Below are 7,228 nucleotides of genomic sequence, written 5' to 3' on the forward strand. Positions count from 1 at the left end.
TATGTCCTCTGTCGCCCAGCCTCCAGTGCCTGCTCACTGTTCTTGCTGCCCTGTTTTCCCAGTATCGAGGGCCCTGCACTCTGGCCCGGATGGCTGGGGCTGGGTGCTCGGCAGCCCTGGGCTCCGTCTCCCTCCCGCTCTGCCTGCTCTTCTCCCCCGGGGAGCTGGGGGGAGGGGCGCTCGGCTCCCGCCGGGCCGGGGCTTGTATCTTACCCCCTTCGCGAGGCGCTGGGTTCTCTCAGGTGCGGATGTGGTCTGGATATTGTCCTGTGTCCTCTGGTCTTTATTCTAGGAAGGGTTGTCTTTGTTATATTTTCATAGATATATGTGGTTTTGGGAGGAGATTTCCGCTGCTCTACTCACGCCGCCATCTTCTGCCCCTCCTCTCCCGTGCAGTTTTATAGGCAGTGTACGAGGTATTTTTATTTTACTCAAAATATTCCTCTTCAATTCAATCAAAGAACCATCTTGTTTCTTGAGAATTCCAGTGAGACATAAAGGTCTGGGCATGTGTATTTATTAATGTTCTGTCCCAAAACCCAATTAAAATACGAATACCGGCCACAGTAGCAAACGCTTACCTGGCCTTCTGCACGTGCCAGCTTTGTTCCGGCGTGGTACACGGGGGGCCTCATGTCCTCCCCGCAGAGCCCCTCCAGAAGAGGAAACCTCCCTGGGCCACGCCGCTGGCTGGGCCAGAGCCAGATCCGAGGTCAGCATCAAGGGCTTGTAATCAGCACACTGAACTGGCAAGGGCCGGCAGATGGAAAGGGGACGGTAGCAAAGGAAATCTGGGGCCTGCCGACATCTGCAAGGTCACATCGGACAGCTGAGGACAAAGGGGGCCGCCCTCACACCTCTTCGGTTCTGAAACCAGTATAATACCTGGAAACACCTGGGACAAAGCTCAGGTGTGCGTGACCTGTGGCAATGTCAGCAACGCGGCTTGACTGAGAGCGAAGCTCGCGCTTCCCTGGTGTGCATGAGGTCCGAAGAGGGTCACGGACGGGCGGTTCCGGGGTCTGCCGGCCGCGGCAGGGCCCCAGAGGGCTCTCCAACCTGCCGCCAGGGGCGCATCCCGGTGGCGGGAGGGGGATTTGGGGAGGACCTCCTTCCAGCAGCAGGGCTCTGAGCTCGGGTCGGGATGGCAGCTGGCGGCCCTGGAGAGAAGCGCTTGGAGCGCGTGGGGGGCGGGATGCAACGGGACGGGAGCACGGGTCGGGCATTAACAGACAATCAGGCAAATAGCACTGGAAAAACCACGGGATTTTGCCTTTTTAAGGTGAACCAAAAATCTAAGCAACGGTGGAGTGGGGCCCGACAGGAATCGGGGACTACAGCCCTGTGCGTCCAGGGAGCAGCCCCGGGACGCCGGGCGGCTGCAGGCCTGGCGAGAAAACTCATGGTTAAGTCTCGGTGACCACCGCCGCGTGAGGTCTGTGTTCCTCGGCCTCAAGAAGGAGGCCCTGGGCTCTACGGCACAGAAACAAGACCAGACTCGTAAACACGGGAACAGACGGGCGGTGGCCGTGGGCGAGGGCACAGCGGGCGAGCAAATAGGTGACGGGGACAAAGGGACCGACTCCCGGGGTAACAAAGAGCGGCAGGACAGGCCCTGTAGTCAGCAGTGCTGTGCCGTCTGCGTGCCACGGGGTGACTGCACTGGGCGCCTCTGACGCACGTGACGGGTGAGTCCCTACGCCATCCGCTGAAACCAAAATCCATGTGTACCAGCTAAATTTCAACGAAAACTTTTGCAATGTTTTTAAAACTACTGAAAAAATTTAAAAATCAATAAAGGAATGAGAAGAAAGGCAATCCTGACAGATGCCGCGGCTGCGTGGGCCCTGAGGGCGCCGTGCTGGGCGAGGTAAGCCGGTCCAAGGGACAGATGCTGGGGGAGCCCTTCCCAAGGTCCCCGAGCGGGTGGACCGCGAGGCAGGAGGCGGGACGGGGGGGCAGCGGCTGAGGGGCACGGGGCTTCCCTGGGGAGGTGGGGCGGCTGCCCGTGCAAAGGCGCCGAGGGCCCTGAGCGACGCACCTCAAAATGGCCAAGATGTACATTTGAGGTATATTTTAACACAATAAAAAAAAATTAGTGAATAGAATTTGCCACCCTCAAAAACACTCTGTGGTGAATTACGGAATAATTTTTTTTAACTCTACTTTCCAAACCCACAAAGCACAGGAAGCGCAGTGGGAATGGGGCTGACAAGCTCGAAGATGGGGCAGAGGCCAAATACACCAGAATTCACGAAGCACCTCCGGCCTAAGCCAGCGTTTTGGCAGATTTCTGCATAAAATCTAAATAACAAAGCACACGTCTGAAAACAAACCCAGTGCGTCTGGGGGCCTCCAGCAGTGGACCCCTGAGGCTGCATGTGCGCCTGGCACGCCAGGTCTTTCCTGGTGGCACCCTGGTCTCTGCTCCTCTAAGGATGCCGCTCCCACCGCGGGACCCCTCCCGTGACCCCATCTGGACCCGAGCACCCCCAAAGGCCCGTGACCACCGCCGTCCCACGGTGGAGGGCTTCCGTGCGTGCAGTCAGGAGCACACAGGCTCCGTCCAGAGCAGTCAGAGAAAAGTGTGTGGGCGCACGGGCTGTGAAAGGGGGCTCAAGGCGCGGGTCCCTCAGGTGGCACAGAACAGGAGGCGGCAAGCAGGGAGAGTGACAGAGGGACACTCCTGATCAGCCGGCTCCAGCTGGCAGGACCCGCCGTGGGGCACGCGAAGGCCCACGCAAAGGTGACAGAATGCAAGAAACTGACAGTCACAGGTGCAGTTTCCACAGAACAGCCCCTGCACAAAGGCAGGATGTGTTCAGACAACAGAATTAGCAGCGATGGTTCCCCCAAAGCCTACACCGCTGCTCGGCTCCCAGCAAGACCTCGGCTTACGGGCCGGCGAGGTGCAGAAGCACAGCCCACACTGGACGTGTCACAGTGGGTTCAGGAATATCACAGGCACGTTCCACCGACGTGCAGAGGACAGCGAAGCTCACCCACAGAGAATTCACCTGCACTTGGCAATATGATGGATCTGGGTAAAACGCGGGAGAAAACAAGTCACAGGAGAAAATCTACAGCACAATACCCTAAAAGCAAATAGCCAAAGATAAGTGTGTCAGGGCACATTCGGGTTCCATAGGGCCACACAGGAAGGCAGAGGAGTGCTGCTCCCAGCACGTGGGCTGAGGCCGTGTCCGGTAGACATGCGGGCGGCTGTGGTGCCACTTACACATGCCTGTTGTCCAGACTCCAGCCTCTGTTCGGGGCAGTGGGCTTGCAGTGGCTATTCCATCACCCAGGATGCCAAACCTAAGACCTGGCTACGGAAATAAACGCACACCGAGATGGACCTACAAGAGCATGAATGCGTGGACAGCCCCGGCACTGGAGGCCAGCCTGAGGAGGCTGCTGGCAGAATTACCCAGGATTCTCCAGGTCAGTAAGAAAAACAGTTAATAGAAAAATGGGGCACAAACAAGTCATGCAAGAGAGTGAAAGTCTCACAAGGATGTGAGAGGACCGCAGCCCCACGAGGGCCAGGCAACAGGGCAGAGGGCTGTATCCCACCCTCTTCCCTGGCAGACACCAAGCCCTGTGCCGTGAGGACATAAATGCCAGCAATGCTGGAGGGAAAAGCAAACTTGCCATGAAGGTAATAGGGCCCCTCTCCCAGAGACCGTTGCTGCCGGGTGTCGCCCCTCCACGGCAGGACTTTCTCCCTGACACCGAGGCACCCTTGGTCCAGCGTCCCCAGCAGCTCCATGTGCCTGCAAATCCGAGTTGAGGACAGGAGGCTGGAAGCTGGTGTCTCATGCCAGCTTCTGAGGACCATGCAAAGGGATCCACGAGCGTCCCCTTCCACAGCCTTTGGCGTACACTCCGTGCTGGGCGGAGGGCCAGGACGCAGCAGCGTGGGCCACGGAGCAGGAGATGGGAGGGGGCGTGAGCCAGACAGACTGGGGTGGGTCAGCCTGGACAGCCTGCCGGACGCAGGGTGAGTCGCCCAAACACCCACGCCCTCCAACCACTATCACCTCAGGTCATCGGGAGGTTAGTGCAGTAAGGATGGAGTTGATTCCACGTTGTCCACTGGGCTCAGAGGCACAGGATAATCCCACAGAAAATCCAGTCTTGTCGCAGTGAAGGGGAGGCCATGGGGTGGCCATACAAGGCCCTGCTGCCCGCCTGTCTCGACCTTCCTCGGGCACCAGGCCACTCTCTGCGGCACCTCCTGCCGCTCGCTGCCAACCCCATCTCCTCCCTCCCCACCCTGAGGCTTATTGTGGGCACCTAGCTGAGCCCCAGGATGCCAGGGCAGCAGATGTCTTAGGAAAACGTGAGCACTGAATCTGGATGGGATAAGCAGAGGGCCTCCCCCACGTGGTGGAGGCCTGGGCAGAGCAAACAGGCAGGGCACTGAGGCAGGATTCGAGCTCTGCCTGGGCTGGGACACTGGCACTGTTGGTTCTGGGACCCTCGGACTTGGACTCGATGACCCCCAGCTCTCCGGGGCCTCCGTCTGCCTGCTGGGAACAGGCTATGTTCTTGGGAAAACCTGCCACACCAGCCCCAGCCCCAGCCCCCCAGCCTGGTGCACCCCACCTCCAGCCGCCTTCCCCAGGGTTCAGACATCTGAGCCCCCCAGGCTGAACCCTTGGGGCAGTCCCAGCCCGAGATCTTGGGACCGGGGCATGCTTCCGCCTCGCTTTTCTCTGGTTAGACAGCAGTTACCTCGATTTGCCAAATTAAGCTGCTTGAGCTCCAGCTCAGAGCCCCAGGCCATCTGCAGAGGGCTTCCCAGAAGGAATGGTGGCACCCTAACCTGGGCAATGGTGCCAGTTCTCCCAGGTTATCAATCGTGGGTGTCTGTTCCTTCACAGGACAAGATGAACCCAAGAGTGAGAAGTTGCAGGAGTGACCCAAGAGGGGTGGGCTCAGTTTCGCTAAATTGGGTTTTTTTTTTATGATGAGGCTATTTTGCTACAGAAATGTGCTCTGGAACAGCAGCAGAAGGGTCAGAAGTTCAGAGGTTTTCTTGTCGTTTCGAGCAACCAACCTGTGTCTGTGGCCCAACCTGTGTCTGTGGCCCAATGAGACTTGCTGGCCTCCCCACAAGCAGGCGAAGGTGACCTTGCTATTTCAGGGGGCCTGGAGGGTCCCTCTCTCCAGTGAGGGGGGAGAGCTGGGGCTTTGGCTGTGGGGCACAGAGAACTTCCCAAGGACTCAGGAGCAACTTGAGTCTTACTGGTGGAAGGGGAATGACCATGACAGCAGCCCAGGGAAGGAGCTGCCTTTCTGTTGGTTTAATGGAACGTTTGTCTGGGGACTTACTGTGTGCTGGCGTTCTGCAAAGCATCTTCGCATGGGACTGCTCATGACCAGGGCTGTTTCCCGGTCCCAGGCAGCCTGCGAACTCACAGCCCCTGCAGGCAAACCGGCCCACACTGCCACGCCCCCACGCCACGGTGGAGCCTCCCAGGCGAGACCAGAGGAAGGGCAGCCACACCAGCTGTGCCCCACACTCACCCAGCCATCCCATCTCCCCCATGGGACCTGCTGGTGCGGCAGCCACCGGAGTGACCGAGTCCTCATCTCAGATCCAGGAGTGTCTGTCTTCCGTGGGAATCAAGAGTGCAAACCCCAGACCCAACCAGCCATCAGCAGCAGGGCTGTCATGGGAAGGTCTGGACCAGACGGGGGACCCACAGGATGCTGGGGACTTCTGGGGGCTCTCCCTCCTCACCTGGGTGCTGCCTTTCAAGTGATGTTGTAAGCCCTTGGCATGACGCAGGGAGACATCACCAGCCCCCAAAATGGGAAATAAAGGTGGACAGAGCCTGCGTCCTGTGTGATGTGACCAAGCTGCTGAAGCTGCCCCGGGAGGGCTTGCCTCAAATGTCCTCCAGGCCACATCTGCTCTTTCCAGAAACAAGCTAGCTCTGAGCTCTTTGGAGGGCTTTGTCAGGCCGGGGCCTTCAGAAGAGGATGGGTGGCCAGCGAAGCACACCACAGGGGGCAAGGCGGCCCACCCCAGGAGCGCACGTGTGTCCAGGCACGAGACACGAGCAGAGGGCTTGGGCCAGCGTCATGGAGCCTGGCGGGCATCTGGACAAGGGGGCCTGACTCTGGTCAGGACCACTGAGCTGGGAGCTGGTAACGCACCTGACTTCTCTTCCCACCCTGGAGGTCTAGGGAAAGGTGGTGGCCTCTGACCTGGCCGGGGAGGAGAGCTCAGAAGGGCAGAAAAGGCCCTGGGATGGTGGAGGCAGGCTGGAGGCCCCCTTCCCAGGCCCGTGGCCCAGCCCCCACCTGCCGCCCACACATCCTTCCCAAGGAGATGACGCCTGCCACCCTGCCATTCCCAGTCACTCACCCACCAAGTGTGGTGGCCACACAACCTACAGACACTGTTCTGTCGGCCACCCAGAGCCGGGTCCCAGCCTCCCTGGGGCCTTTGCTGGCTGTTCCCCACCTCGACTGACCGCTAAGCTGAGGGGGTCTCTGCCTGTTGCTCCACTACCTCTCTGGGGCCTCATTCCTGCAGACCCTCTTCTAAGACAGGTGTGGACACCCACACGCCCAGTGGTCTCCCTGGGGTGTCTCACATGGAATTTGGGATTCCTCTAAAAGGCCTGTGTGACCTCTGCCCTGCAGCCCTCCCCAAAGCAGCTCTCACCTGGGTGCCTCCTGGCGCCCTCCCTGACCCCTCTCCCATGCCTGGGGCCCCCCAGGTCCTCCAGCCCCAGAACTCTGCCGCCCTCCTCACCGAGGGCCACCCTGGGTCCCCACAGTGACCTCCAGCAATGGTCGGATCACACTGCTCCCCACTCAGAGCAGGACCACCAGGGATGCTGCTGTGGGGGCTTAAACCCAAGCCCTAGCCCGCCAGCCCAGGGCCCACACCCCTCTTTCAGGCCCACACCCCAAGCCACTCCCACACCGGGGCGGAGCTCCCTGCTGGACCCCACCCCACAGGGCTCCAGTCTGACCGCAGCACCAGCAGCCTGCCTCGGGCCAGGCACAGCTCTGTGGCTGTGTCAGGGTCTGCCCGGGGCCGGCACACAGCAGACATGCCAGCGGGACCTGTGAGCTGCCCAGTGACGGACTGAGGACAGGGGGACTAGTCGGCCCTTTCTGTCATGCCCAGGGAAGTGCAGGCCGGAACCAGGTCCCATCCTGTTCCCAAGGCCAACCCCAGAGGGCAGACACCTCATTCATG

The sequence above is a fragment of the Manis pentadactyla genome, chromosome 11 (assembly GCF_030020395.1).
Source record: "Manis pentadactyla isolate mManPen7 chromosome 11, mManPen7.hap1, whole genome shotgun sequence".
NCBI classification, from domain to species: Eukaryota; Metazoa; Chordata; class Mammalia; order Pholidota; family Manidae; genus Manis; species Manis pentadactyla.